Source organism: Octodon degus, unplaced genomic scaffold, assembly GCF_000260255.1.
Source record: "Octodon degus isolate 3935 unplaced genomic scaffold, OctDeg1.0 scaffold00088, whole genome shotgun sequence".
In the NCBI taxonomy this organism is placed as follows: domain Eukaryota; kingdom Metazoa; phylum Chordata; class Mammalia; order Rodentia; family Octodontidae; genus Octodon; species Octodon degus.
In genome coordinates this window covers 1,493,504-1,513,234 of record NW_004524664.1, presented here as the reverse complement: position 1 = coordinate 1,513,234, position 19,731 = coordinate 1,493,504, and the positions used below count along the sequence as shown (strand labels likewise).

Sequence of the window (19,731 nt, the reverse complement as noted above, 5' to 3'; positions counted from 1 at the left end):
AGAAAGAGAGAGAGAGAGAGAGCAAGCAGGCAGGCAGGCAAGCTATTTAATCAGGTATACATGAAATCATATGCAATTAAATATAGAACTAAACTTTTCCAAATAACCCCTAAGATAGGATGTATAACTACTTCCTCCACTTTAACCCCATAATACTACTTTGCCATATCCATTGTGCACTAGGCAACTGTTTTCACGCCTACTGCACTCTAGGCACTGTGCCAGGTGACAGAATTATCATTTCACTGGTGCTTTGCTTGTCATTCTCTACTTTCCTTTGTGCTTTACAGTAAGATTGTTGAAAACAAAGGCCATACTGTGCTTATTGTTCTACCCTCAGCATTTAATGCATTGTGGTAATGCCTGTAAAAATGCAGTTGTTGCCTCTGTAGAAATCATTCCCCAGGAAGTAAACCCTTTCCAGAAAAGAAAATGTTATTTCCAAGCCTTAAAACTAGTCCATTTGTACTGACATACTTTCTACCTTCATAGAAAAACAGAAGTCTGGGTGTATATTTCAAATTAAGTGCCAAGAGGAACTGTGGCCTTTAACTAGAGTAAAAATCTAAGTTTGTATTTTTTTTTTCTCACAAAACCCAACTAAAACAAGAGGAAAACAAATAAAGTGAAAGACAACTGGACAAAGTAAAAAAGAAAAGTTGAGGGAAAGATCCTGGGTGTGAGATGACAAAAGGCCTCTGGGGGATTTGGCCAACAACTGCATAGGAAGCTGTGGCCCCAAGCTTGGGCCAGGCGAGGGCCACTGGCAGAGTGCAGGTGCGTTGGGCCACACCAGTCCTTCCATCAGTCCTGAGTCACCAGGTGAATACTGCTTTCTCAAGACAGCAGACAAGGCAGATGGGCTCATTAGATTGGCTTGCAATGGAGGCCAAGCCAGGGAATTTCGGGGTAGCCCGACAGCCCATGTGCTGGAGGCTGTTGCAGGCCAGGCTCCTAAGGGCCATGGACTGCATCTCCACCTTGCCAGCTGCAGCAGAACTCCTCCCACCGATATGCTGGCTAGAAAGGCAGGACTCCCCCTGGAAGGCCTAAGGAGCCTCAGATGGGCTGCCTGCAAAGACTGACACTGAAGCCTTGACTGGTCATTCTTCAAAAAGCCCACTTGTTGGCAAGCTTCATTTATGCCCACAAGAAAAATATAGGCATAACCAACATTTTGTTTGTGTCTTTTAAAGCTTTTCTCTGAAAAAAGTCGTACTGTAATTCTCTCTTCTCTCTCTCTCTCTCTCTCTCTCTCTCTCTCTCTCTCTCTCTCTCTGTGTATGTTTTGAGATGAGGTCTGCAAAACAAAGTTTTTGAAACAAAGTTATTTTTTGCAGGAAATGGAGAGCTCCTTTTTAATGGATTGAGAATTTAATTTTGGTAAATTTCTAAAAATGTGGAGGTTGAGGGCCGGGGAGATGGCTCAGTGGAATAAGTGCTTCCCTGGCAAGTGAAAGGGCCTGAGTTCAATCCCTGGTTCCACCAAAAATAAATAAATAAATAAATAAATAAATAAATAAATAAATAAATGTAAAAAATAAAATTGTGGAGGTTGATTATGGTGATTGCTGCATTCTGTGCTTAAAAATAATTTTTAAAAATCATTATTGTAGTTTAGACCTGGGAGTCTCCCCAAAGCTTCATTTGTTTGAAAAGTGATTGGATCATGGGTCACCATACTCATTAGGAGACCGGTCTGCTGATGAGTCCATTACTGACTTGCTGTTAGAAGGTGGGGGTCTGAAGGGGTCATGGGGCGTGGCCTGGAAGGGCAGCATGCCTTCCTCCCTGCCCTTTCTGTTCCCTGACCAAAGTAGCTCTCCTGCACCAGGTCCTTTCGCAGCACTGGTTCTGCGTTGGAGCCAGCTGACCATGGACAGCAACATGAACCAAAGGGCTCCTCTCCTTCCTTGAGTTATAGATATTTTGTCCTCATGACATGAAAATGAATAGCACAATGACAAATTTTATGTGGTATCTATTCTATCACTAAGATCCGCCCCAAATAGTTATAGAGATATCTGTGGGCTATTTCATCATTTGAAATTATGTAGTATATTTTGACTTCTAAATATCTGAGCAAATTTTATGCCTTAATCATTGTGGCTAAATGTTTGTAATTGAATAGTTGAGAAGGCTAGATCAGTTATAAATTGCAGATGGTTTATTAAAAAGTAATACTACTCATTTAAACTTAATGAAAGCAGGCAAAGAATATCTGAAGAGGAAGGCTAAAAAGAAAAATAATAATGAATGAGAATGAGACAGTATCAGCATACATTTTCTAAATATTCTTAGGCACTGATTTAAAAGCAAAGAGACTCTAGTCTTCTGATCTCTACCACCAGAAAGATCGCCAATTTAGTCAGGCATTATGGCACATGTCTATGATCCTGAGGCTGAGGCAGGGGGATTACCATGAGTTCAAGGTGAGCCTCAACTATAGAGTGACAACCTGTCAGAAAACAAAAAAAAATCTAACATGCTTCAATATCTTCCTTCACAATAAGAGAACAGTACTTTATTTTATTTTATTTGTATTTTAGGGAAGGGTCTACAGGGTGCTCAGGGTCTCACTACTAGATGGGACTTGGAGTGATCCATCTGTTTATGGCCTTCCAAGAGCTGAGATTACAGGTGAGTGCCACCATACCCAGTCTCAACTGCCAACTCAGTGTGCCCTGGAATTGGGGCCAGCATAGCATGGCAGGCCTGGAGGTCGAACCCATGGCCCCTGCACCTGCTTACAGGTGCTTTAATCCACTTAGCTATTTGGATGGCCCTGAGAATAGTATTTTAATGATGGCAGAGAAAGATTTCTGAATAGGCCCAGGAGGTGATTGGATTACATAGAAACTGCCCTAATAAATGGATTAATCCATTTAAGAATTAGTGGGTCAGTGGATTATCAAGGAAGTGGCTTTGTTATAAGAGCTGTTCCTTCTCTGTCTCACTGTGTAATATCTTCTACCATGCCAAAACCCAACAGGAAGTCCCTCACCAAATGTTGAGCAGATTTCAAGGCTATGAACTAAATAAACTTTTATTTTTCATAAATTAGTCTGTTATATCCACCATAAGACTTTACAAAATCTTCAATACCCCACTTTCACATTTTCCTTCCCAATGTTGTTTTCGAGTCCTGTTTGTTCTGGCCACGTTGGACACTTTAACATTTTGTAGACACACCAAAACACCCATACTTGGAAGCAACCAAAATGCCCATCACCTGAGGAATGGATGAAAAAGATGTGGTATTTTTACACAATGGAGTATTACTCAGCTATAAAGAATGATAAACTTGAAGCCTTCATATATAAGTGGATGCCACTTGAAGATATACTCATAAGTGAAATAAGCAACACCTACATGTGTAAATATGGTATAGTCTCCCTAGTGTAAGAACTCAAAAGAAGAAATAAAAATTGAAAGGTATAGCACAACTAAATGGAAAGCAAGAATTTAAGGATTAAACAATGAAGAGAGGGCAAGGAGAAAACCTAGGAAACATGGGAGGGGCAAACATGGGAGAATCTCCATCAGGTTTTTAAACTAGCAGTTAATTGGTAGGATTCTCACCCTGACTAACTATATACGCTAATACATGTGATTAAGCAACTGCACAGAAGATAGCAATGTGTAATACTAAGTGGACCATGCTTGGAATCCCTGTCATTCAGGCCTTCTAAAAGCATACTGCTTCCAAGGTCATATCAATTACTGCTATACTCTCTCAAGTAAATGTTTGTTAAAAAAAAAAAAAGTAATAAATGAAAACAAAAGACAAGAAAAAAATGTCAAAGGACTGTTCTGCTACAATGTTGTAGATGGTTAGATTTATAATTTCCGTGTCAAGATTTGTAATTATTTATTTCTGTTTATTACTATTATTTTTAAATTATTTTTCACATTCTGTAGGGATTTAAAGTTTAGCATATCCAAATTTGGAAAAAAATCGTGACAAATAAGTACTCAGACAAAGGTCTGCTCTCTACAATTTATAAAGAACTAAAAAACACTAGGGCCCCAAAATTTAAAGACCCAGTCCAGAAATGGGCATCTGAGATGAACACACACTTCTCAGAGGATGATATTAAAGAAGCGAATAAATACATGATAAAATGCTCCACATCACTAGCCATCTGTGAAATGCAAATTAAAACAACATTGAGATATCATCACCCCAGAAAGAATGGCTATTATAAAGAAATCAACCAACAACAAATGTTGGAGAGGCTGTGGGGAAAAAGGAACCCTTCTCCACTGCTGGTGGGAATGTAGACTGGTGCAACCGTTATGGAAATCAGTGTGGAGACTCCTTAGAAAACTAGGACTGGAAATCCCATTTAAACCAGCTATTCCTCTACTGAAAATTTTCCTGGCGGATCTGAAAACATCTTATCATAGTGATATATGTGTGCCTATGTTTATAGCAGCACAATTTGTGATAGCCAAATCTTGGAAACAACCAAGATGCCCATCACCTGAGGAATGGTTGAAAAAGATGTGGTATTTTTACACAATATAGTATTACTCAGCTATAAAGAATGATAAACTCAAAGCCTTTATACATAAGTGGATGCCACTTGAAGATATACTCATAAGTGAAATAAACCAGATACACATGTGTAAATATTACATAGTTTCCCTAGTATAAGAACTCAAAAGAAGAAATACAAACAGAAAGGTATAATACAACTAAAAGGAAAGTAAGAACTTGAAGACTAGACAATGAAAAGAGAGCAAGGAGAAGAGCTAGGAAACAGGACAGGGGAAGCCATAGTTATATGTAGAAGATGGGTAAGGTAATGATCCTGAGAATCTTCAGAAGATTTTTGAGGCTAGCAGTTAATTGGAATGATTCTCACCCTGACTAACTATATATACTGATACCTGTGAACTAGGCAACTTCACTGAAGATGGCAATTTGTAATAGTAGGTTCATGCTTGGAGTGCCTGTCATTCTGGTCTTCTGAATATGGGATGCTTGTCCAGACATGCCAGTTGCTGCCGTGCTGTCTCTCAGGTGAGACTGTTCAAAAAGAAGGGGGTGATGAATGAAGGCAGGAGACAGAAAAAGGAATGTTGCGGGACTGTCCTGCTACAAGGTTGTATATGGTTAGATTTCTGGACTTATGTGTAAGATAAGAATTATATAATTCTTTATTCTTATTTTTAAAATATATTTTAATTTTTTAAATGTTTTTTCATATTCTGTAGGGACTTAAAGTTTATCATATCAATGCTTGATGAAAAATACCTGTTCCATAGTATGCCTAAGATGTTTGATATTCAGACAGACAGTGAGGTTAAGCTTAACAGCCTAGGTCATATGGTAACAACAATAAGCTTCTTTTCTGGAGGGTTAACAACCTAAGTTTACAGACCAAAATATTAGAAGAAAAGGAGGGCCACAAGGAGAGCCAACATTTTGGCCCTAGCCTTTGAAGGTCAATTAAGACTCAGGACATATGAGAACTTGTACTGTAACATCATGTAAATAAGTTGTGTCCCAAATTTTCTTATCAAGAGATTATGGGGCCAAAGAGGAAAGTGATCAATGATGTAGAGTGTGCCTAAGGAGAGTACATGGAGAGAAAACATTCTCTCAGGTTTTCACAGGGAGCACATTGGCCAAGCAATGGCTGTGACTCATCCACATGGCTGACACTGACAAAGGATCTACAATCTGAGGTACAGGATATCAAGATAAATCCTGAAGGGATTTCACTGACCTTCTCAGACCCAAAAGCTACAACTCTTGTTGCATAGGACCTGCTTTACCTTGGTCTTAACCACCCAGCAGAAAAGTATAAAAATGAAGTAGACGAAGTAAAGCTATGCTGTTATGTTGAGTTGTAGGGGACTCAGGTCAACAATTTCTGACCTTGCCAGTGAAGTGGAAGACCCAATACTATTATGGACTACTGGACTCTTTTGGAATATTTTGCTGAGTTCACACACGTATAATATTGAAATGACTGAACTAAACAAAAAAAGGGATACAGATGAATGTCCATTTTGTATTTGTGTATTCAAAATAGTTAGGATAGATATATAGTTACATTCTCTTAATGAATAGAGGGATTTGTTCTAATAGTGTTTGTAAATAGGAGATAATGTCTGCATCTTGTACAGCAAATAACCACTAGGAACAGAGTATACAATGTGTTAATTATTAAAACTGTCCTACCAATTTGATTTGAAATTGTCTCATTGCTATTTGTTTCTCAATAAAATTATGGGGAAAAAAAGAGAGGGAAAAACAAAAAGACCCAAATCTATGCATCTAGAAATGAAAAATGTGAAATTACAGCATATACAGCTGAAATAAAAGAGGTTATTAACAACTTAAAATAAAAATAAAGTTTAGCATATCAATGATTTTTGGAAAATACCTGTTCCATCTTATGTCTAAGGTGTTTGATATTCAGACAGATAGTAATGTTAAGGTCAACAGCCTGTTTTAGGGTAATATCATTAAGCTTTTCTTCTGGAGGGTTAACAACTTAAGTTGCAGACCAAAACAGAGAAAAAGAAGGGCTTGCAAGGATAGCCAACATTGTGGCCCTAGCCCTTCAAGGTCAGTGAGGACTCAGGACATAGAGAACCTGTACTATAACATCCTGTAACTCAGTGGTGTCCCAAATTTTCTGATCAAGGAGATTATAGGGTTACAGAGGAAAGTGATCGATGATGTAGAGTGTGCTGGGGAGAGTCACATGGAGAGGCTTTCTCTCAGGCTTTCACAAGGAGCAAATTGGTTAAGCAATGGCCATTACTCATCCACATGGCTGATGCTGACAAAGGATCTACAAACCGTGGTACAGGGTTTCAGGATAAATCCTGAGGGGACTTGACTCACTTTGTCAGATACAAAAATTGCATTTTTTATTATGTAAGCCTTGCTTTATCATGGTCTTGAACATCCAGCAGAAAAGTATAAACAGGAGGTATAAAAAGTAAAGCCATATTATTATGCTGAACTTTAAAAGGTTCAAGTCAACAACTGACATTGCCAGTCATGCGGATAACTCACTAGTATTATAGACTACTGGACTATATTGGATAACTTTGCTGGATTCATGCACCTACAATATATGAATGGCAATGGAATACCCATCTCTGACAAAAGTAAACAAAAATGGGGGATATAAATGAAGGTCCAGGGGCTGGGGAGATAGCTCAGTAGAGTAAGTGCTTGCCTGGCAAGCACAGGGTCCTGATTTTAATCCCCAGTACCCCCCCCAAAAAAATTAATAAATGAAGGTCCATTTTCTATATATATATATATATATATATATATATATACACAAAATAGTTAACAGCTACTTTCTCTTAGTTCAATGAGAAGAAAGTTTTGAACTAATAGTGTTTAGACAACATATTGTGTCTGTATCTTGTACTATGAATAACTACTACGAACACAACAATATACAGTGTATTAATATTGCAACTGTCCTACTAACCTGTTTTGAAACTGTCGCATTGCTACTTCTTTCTCAATAAAATTAATATAAAAATAAATTAAAAAGACAAAAAAATACCCATACTTCCCAGGACAACTACATTTACTATTCCTTCTAGCTAAAATGTTCTTCTAAAGTTCTCAATGGTTTGCTCCACTGTATTCTTCAGGCCTTTGCTAAAATACCTCTTTCCAAAAATACTTACATACAAAATAACAGCCATCCTCATGTTCCAACTCTTTATTACAATGGATTATATTTTCCTTTAACAGTTATTGCCAAATATAATGAAATACTACACTGCAATAATTGTCTTCCCACCCATCTCTCATCTATAATGTCAGTGTCATGAGGTGAGTAATTTGATTTATGTTATTTACTGCTGTATCCTAATTCTGGATGAGGCCAGCCAAATAGCTCAGTGGACTAAAGCAGGTGCAGAGACTAGGGGTTCGATCCTGGAGCCTGCTGTGCTGGCCCCACCCCCAGGGCATGCTGAGTTGGCAACTGAGACTGGACATGGTGGTGCATACCTGTAATCCCAGCTCTTGGCAGGCTATAAACAGGCAGATCACTATGAGTCTGAACTAGTAGTGAGACCCTGAACACCCTGTAGACCCTTCCCTAAAATACAAAACAAACAAACAAACAACAACAACAAAAAACTAATTCTGGGTGAACAGTGAAGTACTGTAGTACTTATTTCTTAAACTGCTATAACAAGTTAGCACAGCAGGTGGCTAAAACAGATACCTATTGATTCATAGTTGTAGATAATTAAATCCAAAATCAAGGTGTTTCCAAGACCATTCTTCCTCTAAAGTCTTTACAGGGGGAAAAAAAAAAAAAAACAAAAACCTTTGCCTCTTCTAATGTCTAGCTTCTGATAATCCTTGATAAAGTGTGTTGACTTGTCTTCTTTCTGCATAGCTCTGTGACCAAATTTACCTTTTCATGTAACTATATAAATTGTTGGATTAAGGTTTACTATAAGACAGTTTGGTGACACTTGTTGGTTATTTTTACAAAGATTCTTTTTACAAATAAGATTGCATTCACCAGTAACAAGAATTAGGATTAGACATATCTTGGGAGATCACGATTAAACCCAGTGAGGCACTCAAAGTATTTGGTAAATGGATAAGAAGAAAATTTGCAAGCCTAAAAGAGTTTTACAGTTGCTTGTTAGAGATGAAATTCTTTTGTGTGTGTTGAATTTGTTGGGTGACCCTGATCAGATGCCCTCCATGTTTTCTATTCTCTCAGCAATAACTAAGAAAAAAATTTCAAAGAAGATATTTCAGTGTGTGATAGTTTATTTTGGCTGTAAAAAAGATTTAGATTGATAAAACACAGAAAAAATAACTAAAAAGTTAATACCTCATATATTTCAAAGTTAGTTATCTTAATAGGTTAAGGTCATTATCATAGCTCACTCATAATGAATTATTAGCTTAACCATGTTTTCAGTTGGCAATAAATATATTTCTTAAGCAAAATTACCATGCTATGCTTTTAAAAATCTCAGTGTATATTCTTCCAGCCTTTAATTATTTCATTTCAAAATTTGTCCCAAACGCTCAGGTAGTAAGAAGTAAACATTTAAAGAGAGAGAGAACTTCCCCTGTCTCTACAGGGGAAGAGTTCTTAAACATATAATCAACTAAATAGTTATAATCATATAATTATAAGACTTTTCCATGTTACAGAAAACAAGAAACAAGAATAATTGTTTCATTACAAACAAGCAGAAAATTAAGATGGAAAAAATATTTTTATAGTAGATAAAAAATATTTTAGAAACAGAAAGCATTATGGGATGAAGCGACTGAGTGGTTAAGGCTATAGACTACTAGAAATAAAAAGCAGCATCCTTTGAGGCTAGAACACACCATCAAAACACAATTTAAGGAAAAGAAGTATGATCATCCTGCTAAACATCATAAACACCTGATATAATAAGGCTCAGAGGAGGAGAAATAACTTGCTTAAGGAATAAAACAGACTTTCACTAAGTATAGTCGCATTAATCTATGAGTATCAAAATTTGTGATATAAATACTATTTATTTGAAACTCAAACAAATGGAAAAGAACTGAAATATTTAATGAATTGTTTACTGGGTGTTTTTTATTGATAAAAGGAGCTGCTAAGAGCAAGCAGTAAACACTTGCTCTTGTGAAAACAAAAGATCATTATTTTAATTCATTTCCAATTGTCAGATTAGAGTCTCAGGAATCAAGGATTAAGCCATGAAATTTGTATGCTTCCCAGGCTTTGTTTTAATACTATCAAAGTGATTACTTCTTATAGTTCATCAAGTTTTTTGTGCATTTATGGAATTACCCACATTGTTTCAAAAATGAATAAATTTTCTTTAAAGCTTAAGGAGCTTAATTTTTTTTATCCAGTATGTTTCTGGCTCTTTTGTTTTTGCTTTTTAATAATTTTATTGAGAAACAAATAGCAATGAGACAATTAGTAGGAGTGTTTCAATACTTAATACATTGTATATTGTTTTCTTCTTAGTGGTTATTCATAGTTCAAGATGCTGACATAATACCCTGTCCAAACACTATTAGTACGAATCTTTCTTCTCACTGAACCAAGAGAAAGTAGCTGTATATCTATCCTAACTATTTTGTACATACAGATACAAAATGGTCATTTATTTATATCTCCTTTCTTTGTTCAGTTTTGTCAGAGAAGGGCACTCCATTGTCATTTAAATATTGTAGGTGCGTGAATTCAGCAAGATATTACAATATAGTCCAGTAGTCCACAATAACAGTGGGTCATCTGCAGGACTGGCAAGGTCAGAAGTTGTTGACCTGAGCCCTTTACAGCCCAGCATACCAACATGGCTTCACCCCTTATACCTCGTTTTTTCACCTTTCTGCTGGATGGTTAAGACCAAGACAAAGCAAGACCTATATAACAAGAAATGCAACTTTTGTATCTGATAAGATCAGTCAAGTCCCCTCAGGATTTATCCTGAAAGCTTGTACCGCACTTTGTAAATTCTTTGTCAGTGTCAGCCATGTGGATGAGTCACAGCCACTGCTTGACCAACTTGCTCTCTATGAAAGCCAGAGAGAATGCTCCTTCTCCATGTGACTCTCCCCAGGCACACTTTACCTCATAACTACCTTCCTCTGTGGCCCCATAATCTTCTTGATCAGAAAATTTGGGACATTACTGAGATACATTATATTACAGTATAGGTTCTCCTATGTCCTGAGTCTTCACTAACCTTAAAAGGCTAGGGCCAAAATGTTGGCTGTCCTTGCAGCCCTTCTTCTTCTCTAATTTTTGGTCTGCAAACTTAGGTTGTTAACCCTCCAGAAGAGAGGTTTATTATCACCCTACAACATATGCAGTTGGGCTTAACCTAACTATCTGTCTGAATATCAAACATCTTAAACATAATATGGAACAGGTAATTCCCATCAAGTATTGATATGTTAAACTTTAAGTCCCTATAGAATATGAAGAAAAAAATTTTAAAAATTTTAAAAAGTGAATAAACAATTACATATTTTTACACAGAAATTTAGAAATCTAACCATTCTGGATCTTAAAATAAGTGAAAGTGTGTTTTTAAAGTACTCATCTATGTATAACATATGTGTATACATAACATACACTGCAGAACATGTATAAATATTATCAGCATTAGATTTTATAAAAAAAACTATGGCAATGAAAGCCTTAAAAAGATAAATACATTTGATTTCCAAATAGATGAAATAAAGAAAAATATTTGTGAAATGAAAATTATACTAAAGTCCTCTTTATTTCCCATTTTTTTGAAACTGCAGGTCCTATCATTTACCTCAAGCCCCCATTCCACTCATTTAAAATGCAAAGAGAAGGGTTGGCAAGATAGCTCAGCAAACTAAGTGCCTACTTTGGTTAGTTCAGGGACCAGGGTTTGATCCCTGGTCTGGCATGTCTCATTGGCCCTGGCGACTGAGTCCTGGCATGGTGGCACATGCCTGTAGTCCCAGCACTCGGGAGGCTGAAAACAGGATGATTACTATGAGGCCAAGCTGCATAGCGAGACCCTGTACCAAACACATTTAAGAAATCAAAATACAGGGGCCAGGGAGATAGCTCAATAGAATAGGCATTTGCCTGGCAAGCGCAAGGGCCTGAGTTCAATCCGCGGTCCTGTCAAAAAAATAAAAAATAAAAATACAAAGACAGTGAAAAGACAAAGTAATGCTTCATCTGTTTTCCAAGTTGCAGGCGCTGTCTCCCTGCTAACCAACCTGATATAAGACAATGGTTATATCTTGAGTTATGACTGCTATCATCTCTATGACATACATTAGCATTATTACATTCATAACAAAAGTCAGAAATATTAAACAACTTGCCCAAAGTCAGAAATGAAAGCCACAAATCAGGCGTGGTCGAGGCGCTGCCTCCTAGGTTCTCTAACAGCACTCAGAATTTGTGCTGTTGGTTGTTTGTTTGAGGTTTTTACCACTCCTCCATTGTTTGATTAAAATAGAAACAATATTGATTCTGGCTTTACTCCAGGAACAAAATGAAGAAATAGGTTTAACTGGAAGGAAAAGTTTAAAACAGAACGAAAAAAGATTTAAGGACAAATCCTAATACTATATTTTCATTTATTTCAATTTGTATTGAGTTTTTATAAAATATTCAGGAATATATCTTTATCATTATTTCTCTCTTTAATGAGCTCATCCAGAGAATTTCTGTATTTTAACTTCAGTGATGCTCACCTGAAGATTAAATAAAGCCAAAGTTCAGCTGGAGTTTTGTTTTATAAGTGCTAAGGATAATAAGCTATTACCTATAAGGATACAAATTAAGGTATAGTTTCAACTAAAACGTGGAAAGAGGCCAAATTTTTACTTAGTTATAAAAATGTGGCAAGTTAATAATTGCAAGATAAAATGTTCAGTTTATTTAATCTTTAAGAAATATGAAAGTATTCCCTGATGTGCAAAATTATGCTATTTATCTATACATGTCAGTTATACTCCATACAAGTTACTTTTATTTTAAAATTTCTAGAGGATTTTCTTTTTTTTTCTTTTCAAAGTTTTATTGATAAACATATAGCAATGAGACAGTTTCAAATCAAATCGAAAGCACAGTTTCAACAAATAATACACTGCATATATTCTTCTTAGTGGTTAATTGCTGTACAAGATGCAGACTTGTGATCCTACTTACAAACACCATTAGAACAAATCATTCTATTCATTAAGAGAATGCAACTATATATCTATCCCAACCACTTTGAATACACAGATACAAAATGGACATTCATAGTTATATCCCAATTTTTTTAAGTTCCGTTGTTGAATATTATAGGTGTGTAAACTTCTAGAGGATTTTCTAATGTGTAATACATGTCGTATTAACTCTATTAATCATATAGCATAATAGTTTTGGGCTGTAATTACAAATTCATTGTTTCTCTATTCAGATACAATTCAAGTAGTTGTTTGCTATTTGCTCTATTTATTAACTCATGGTCTCTATTTATTAACTCAGATTCCAGTAAAATTTAAGTTGTGTTTTTCTTCTGTTTCGTATTAGACTTGAGTATTGCCAGTGTTTGGTCATCCAGGTAAATATTTGTCCACTATTTGCCCAGAATCTTTGAAGGTTATCAGGAAAAGGGTAGCTCTGATGACTTGCCAGGAGGAAAAACATAAATTAGGCTGAAGTGACTTACATACATGAGGGAAATGGAAATTATACATTTGCAATGGTAGAGTATTCAAATTGTTGACAGTAAATATCAAAAATAAAATATGAGATTACCTGTATTTGGTAAATGTGATAATTCCTTCTGTGGTAAAATGAAATATTTTTAAATACAAACCTACTTTTTCTCTTTGTAGCCTTTTACTTTCTCTCCATTCAGCATGATAAGCCATGGCTTCACTTCTTCAGAGAAAGGACAATAATAATATAATAATCATAGCTGTCACATAAGGTACACTTATGTGCTAAATATTGAGTCTATCACAGAATGACATTCTCCAGCTACAACAGTAGCTATATTCAGTCAAAATAGTGCTGTAAAGAGGTGTTGTTACCATCTCCATTTCACAGGTGAAGAAACCAAGGCATTTGTGACTTGCCCAAGATCACGTAGCTAGCAAGAGTCAGAGCCAGATTTCAAAGTCAATCTGGCTCATGATCATGCTGTCAGTTAATGGCTTGCCAGGATGATTGCCTTAGAAGAAATCTGGAAAGAGCTAATAAAACAGCAAGGACAAAATCTAGGGCCACTGTTTGAAGGAAACATATCAAGAACCATAATAACAGGTATAGAGAACCCTTCTTGGTCCTCATCTCAGTCTGGGAAGTTTATATTTATAATCCCATCGATAAGTTATTGGAATCCTGTCAGGTTAATTCCAATCTACCACTTCCAGTACAACCCACATTGAGAACAAAGACACTAAGACATATTTACAGTTATGGGGAGCCAATGGGTCCTAAGTCCAGCCCTAGTGATGACTTTCTGGAACAAACGTCTTGAACTAGGGCTGAACCCAGATTGTACTCAGTCATGGAGGAATGGTTTGAGGATGAGTGACTGAGATTGGCAGGAAGTATGTGAGTACTGTGAGCTGGGCCAGGTAGGAGGCTTGTATTTACCTCTGTAATACGCAGAGAGAAGGATATGCAGGGAGTAATTCTGCATCACATAATTGAGATAGTATCTAATGTTTTGGGGTCCTTTGCTTCAGCTCTTATGTGTAATTTTTCAAGTCCAAAGAAGTCATAGCCTCTATCTCGAGGCTCCAGCCAACAGCGTGGAACACTGTCTCTTCCTTCTTCTGTCTTGACTCAGCTCATATTAAAGAGCATTAGGTGTGTGTTGGGGGGGGTTACCAGAAAAACACAGGTACTGTGCCATCTTTAAAGACTACCACCAGCACCTCAGCTAGACCAATATGCATTATTTTAAAGCCAAGTGAAATGATAAGGAAAAGTCCTAGCCAACTCTGTACTATCAATATGTAGAAACAGGATCAGGCATAGCCAAAATGGAGACAATTGTTCTTTTTTTAAGGAGAGTCACCCAGGTGGTCCTCCACAGCAAGGAGTAATATTAGTTCTTATGTCCAGGATGCATTGTCCATGATGTTGATTCTTGTGGTGGAAGAATTGCCATCCAGAAAGGTCAGAAGTACAAGTACAGCTCAGCTGGTAAGGTGCATGCCTAGCAGCATATCAAGGGACGTGCCTGCAATCACAGCATTGAAAAACAAAGAGACAAAGAGAGGGAGAGAGAGATAGAAGAAGGGAGGAAAAGAGGAAAGGAGAAAGAAAGGTCAAAAATGTGGCTTTCAATAGTTGTATCAAAGCTACTAAATAGAAATGAGGCCTAGATCATTGGCTGAAAAAAGTATGAAGAAATGATACATGAGGGGAAGATGGGATCCAGTGTTCGAGATGATAGGCCAGAAACAGAAGGGTCAGGATGCATATCTTGAGGCACTTTTTCCAAAAAAGGGGTTTCACTGAATAGAAGTTTGCAGTCATTTAGGGTCATATTTCATATCAACTTGCCTAGAAGTTAAGCTATATGTATTAATTCTAAGGGTGATTAGTCATTGGGGAACTGTTATTGCTTATATCTAGATGTTGCCCCAAACCTCACACACTCATAGGTGAGGGTTTTGGGAAGGTGACTGCATCATGGGTGTATGATACCAGATCAGTCCTAGCTTTACAGCTGGGTATGATGCTGGGAGCTAAAGCCTAGTGGGAATAGGTAGGTTCCTGCAGGCATGATCTGGAAGAAATCTATGTATCCCTCCTCCTCCCCTTCCTCCTCCTTCCCCTCTTCCTCCTGCTCTTCCTCCTCTTCCTGATTTGCTATAAACTGCTTGTCAGTTGGCTTCTGCCTTGGAGCCAATCAATTATGGACTGAAACCTCTACAAACTGGGAGCTAAAATAAACCTCTCCTCCTGCAATTTGACAGCATCAGGTATTGTGTCTTGGCAATGAGAAAGTAAGACAAGAACTGACTCAACAATCTGTCGTAATTTAGAAAAAGAGAATTGCCATGTGAAATAAGTAGGTATTTGGAACAGAAGACTTCTTATGATGGGCAAAGATGTTCTAGGTAGCAAAATTAAAAGATAGAACTTAAGAGAAACAAAGGCCATAACACAATTAAGGACACTGGATCATCTTGGAAGCTCTTTCACAAATGTTATTTGATATGCTTTTTCTTCTTTTTCCACTGAACAACAGGTTCAGTTTAACCAACATCAGGTCATGCTGGCTCCCAGATAGAGTATGAGCACTGACACACTCTTTCCTTCCTCTTTGGGAAGACTTGCTTCAGAGAACTTTTTATACTTTTTATTTATTTGTTTATTTAGATTTTTCGAGACAGGGTGTGGCCATGCAATTCAGAGTGACCTTAAACACATTTTAATTCTTTTTTTTTTCCATCTCTTTTTCCTTCCTCTTTCCTCCTTCTTCCATGTCTTGTTCTCTTTCCTTTTACAAAAGATCTCCCTATTTCCTATTATCTATCTTTTCTTTTACTTTTATGTGGGCCAGACTAGTGCTTACGCCACTGAGCTACTTTCCCAGCCTCTATTTTTTGGTTTTGTAAGACAGGGTCTCAGTACATTCTTTTGTTCACTATGTAGCTCAGGCTGGCCTTGAACTCACTTTGATCCTCCTGCCTCAGCCTCCCAAGTGTTGGGATTACAGGAGTGTGCCTTCTATAAGCTTTAAACTTTCACTTTCATTGTTCCACTTATTTCTTTGAATAGCACAGTAAAGAGCCTGGGAAGGATTGTCTGGTCACTATAATATCTTGTAACAGCTGGATCAAATGAAATTTTTTTTGAGGAATTTCCATACAGATTTCCTTAGTGTTTATACTAGTTTACATTCCCACTAACAATAGAGAAGCTTCCTATTTCCCCATTGTCTTGCTAGCATTTACTATTATTTAATTTTTTTGGAGACAGCCTCTCTAGAGTAAAATGGAATCTTAGTGTTGTTTGTTTTAATTTGCATTTCAGTAATGGACAAAAATAGCGTTGAACACTTTTTATGTATTTATTGGCCATTTGTATTACTTTTTTAAATCATAATTTTTTTTAATGTGTTTAGTACAGAGTTTCACTACACAGATCGGACTCATAGTAATCCTCCTGTTTTCAGCTTCCAAAACACTAGGATTACAGGTTTGCAACGCCACTCCCAGTCTCAATTGCAGTCTCAGCGCACCACAGGAGCGCAGCCAGCATGGCATGCCGGCGATTGAACCCTGGTCCTGCCAAAGCAGGCACTTTAATCCACTGAGGTATCTGGCCAGTCCCCTTTTTTTTTTTTGAGAGAGAGAGAGAGAGAGAGAGGGTCTCACTGTATAGTTCAGGCTGGCCTTTAGCTTATCATGTAGGCTAGTCCGGCCTCGAACCCTTGGCAGTGTTCATGGGTGGTAGGTATCACACCTGGCTATACTTCTTCTGAGAAGTGTCTCTTCATTTCAGTTGTCTGTTTTTTGATTAGATCTTTTATTTGGGGGAGGTCTAATTTTATAGAGTTCTCTGTATAGGCCAGGTATTAGTCTTATGTGACAGGAATAGATGACAATTTTCCCCCCATTCTGTAGTCTGTTTTTTCACACTGTGCAATGTTTCCTTTGCTGTGCAGAAGGTATCAATCCTTGATATCATTTCTGATGCAATTGATCTTCTGTATAGAAAGTCCTTGTGGACTGGCAAGATAGCTCAGTGGACTAAGTGCCTGCTTAGGCAACCACAGAGACTAAGGTTTGATCCCCTGTACCACATGCAGTGCCAGTCCCACCCCTGGGCATGCTGAGCTGGCCACCCATTTCAGGTACATGCCTGTAGGCCCAGCATGGGGGAGGTTGAAAACAATGAACATTTACTAATTCTACAACTATGTCTCCACTAACAATCTGCATAGTGTTTACTGTCTAAAGATTAATAAAACTTGATGGTTGTATTAGTAAAGATAGTGCATTTGGGAATGAGAGAATGAAAGAAGTCCAAAAATTAAGTAATGGAAGATGTGGAGAGAAAAGTGAGGTAAATTATTTGATTAGGTGGAAAAAATTAACAGAATTAGATGGTGGTAGCAGAAAAGAATAACAAGGGAGGAAAAAGAAGAAAGGAATAAACACAAAGGAGAAAATATGGAAAAAACAAACCACTCTAACTACAAAAAACCAAAGTTGAAGAAGAGTCACAGAAAACAAAACAAAACAAAACAAAACAAAACAAAAAAAAAAAAGGCCTTCCTCTCTCTATTTAAACAGTGGTTTCTTTCAGGATCTTCAATTTTGGAATACAGCAGGTCGGTTTTTTCCTAGCTTTACAGCCTGTGGAGTTGTGAGGCACCCTCCTTTCCAGAGGACCTCTCCCCAACCCCGTCATAGTCTGGCAACCCTCTAAACCAAGTTGTGTCCTACTCATGCTGGAAGATGGAAAAAGCAATCAGCCCTCTGATTTTTGGTGGATGTAGTCATAGTGGCCTACTGGACTTAATGCAAGGACTTTCAGACCCGACTGCCTCCGAAAGCCACATATGGTGGGCTGAGCCTTTCACCATGCTGGATGGCGACTCTTGTCCTTCCTAGCTTGAGCTGAAAGTTCTCAGTGGGTCTATTTCTCAGGTGTTTCCTCTCTTTGACTCTCTTATTTCTGGCTTGCACACAGTTACTGTGATAGTATGACACCAGAAACCCTGAAGTGTAGTTGGTTTGAATCTCAGTCTTAAATAACTAACTCCTTTCCCAAATGGCTCTTAATTAAACACTCTCAAATAGAATGGATGCTACACCGGGTAGCTTCTCAAAGTGTAGCTTTAAGTACTGAAAGAGTCACTTTCAGAGTAAAATCCTGGGCTGTTTTTGTAGTTTGCAATACTCATGGGCATTTCTTGGAGCTAGCACTGCTAGTCGTTCCTCCCTGGCACTTTCAACCTTGGGGACTGACCTTTTGTGTGTAAAGACAGAAAGAGTTTCCAGAGGGCTTTTATTTTTTCTCTGCACTGTGCACAATTTCTTCATCTTCTGTGTAGTTTCAAATTTTCTGGTGTTTTTCTTCCCAATTCACAGAGATCTACTCTTCTTTTGTCTTTACTCAGTGCTTATTTTCCATGTATCTGGATTTCAGGTCCCACAGAGGCTATATTCTGCTGATGATCACTACTCTGCCATTTTTCTATATCCTAGTGGAAAGTTTAAATTAATAGATGCTAAGTAAATACGGCCTTCACTAATTAATCCATGCGTTTAGAGTGAATAGTTAAGTAACCATTGCTTCATTTTACTGAAGACTGAGATCTACATTGCTTTTGAAGCTCTGGTTCTGCGCACTGTGGGCCCAGCAAGTAATTTCACTTTTCTCAATCTCAGTTTTCTCATCTATATAACTAAATAATTGGATCAAATAATTTCTAACATGCACTCCTACTTCTAAATTATTCTTTCTACTGAAGTGTTATTATTTACAAGAAACCATCCTAGAAAGCTTGACACAGTGGTGCCCTCATATAATTCCACAACTCTGGGAAGCTGTGGCAGACAACCTCAAGTCTGAGCCCAGTATGGGTAATTTAACAACACCCTACATAAAAATAAAAGTGAAAAAAAGTCTGAGGATGTAGCTCATGCAAAGCCCTGACATCACACACACACACACACACACACACACACACACACACACAAAGATCCCGGACAATTTAGCATGATTTTATTTGAAAATAAAAAAAATCTGAGGGTGTAGCTCATGAAAAGGTCCACAGTATCAGCAAAACAAAAAAGAAAAAGGAAACAAGGAAGGAAAGCAAGAAAGAATGAAAAAGAAATCACCCTAGAATATAAAAGAGGATTAAAGTTTTATACAAAAATTATGAGACCTCATGAATTATTAGGCAAACTTGATGCATAAATGTAACAAGTAGGTGATCAAGGTTAAAGCTGACACTTGGGTACAGAGTCCTATGAAATGAGCCTTTTACAGCTCCCAGGTATTCTAAGTATACAGTGATAAAACAGTTATAATTATCAAGTTAAAAATCTATATTATTATGTTTTAAAAATGAAGGCCATACAAAAGTAGGGAAAAAAGTACACTCTACAGAGTAAGAGTGGGCCATTATGAAAGAGAGCACAGCGCCAAGAGTTTAATGGTCACCATCTTTTTTATCTCCTACTCTGAAGGCTGATATCGGGTCTAGGCAGTCCTGTTTCTA

The 19,731-nt window shown here is 37.4% G+C and overlaps 1 protein-coding gene across 1 annotated transcript in view; it reads right to left on the bottom strand.

Annotated features, from left to right (window-relative positions):
* The window catches only part of Fgl1 (fibrinogen like 1), a 44,877-nt gene extending 32,935 nt beyond the window's left edge, over window positions 1-11,942 (bottom strand). Inside the window, exon 1 of the mRNA XM_023722034.1 lies at window positions 11,855-11,942. The gene's annotated coding sequence lies outside the window, so the exon portion shown is untranslated. The remainder of the gene's footprint in view (window positions 1-11,854) is intronic.
* Window positions 11,943-19,731: the final 7,789 nt, after the last annotated feature.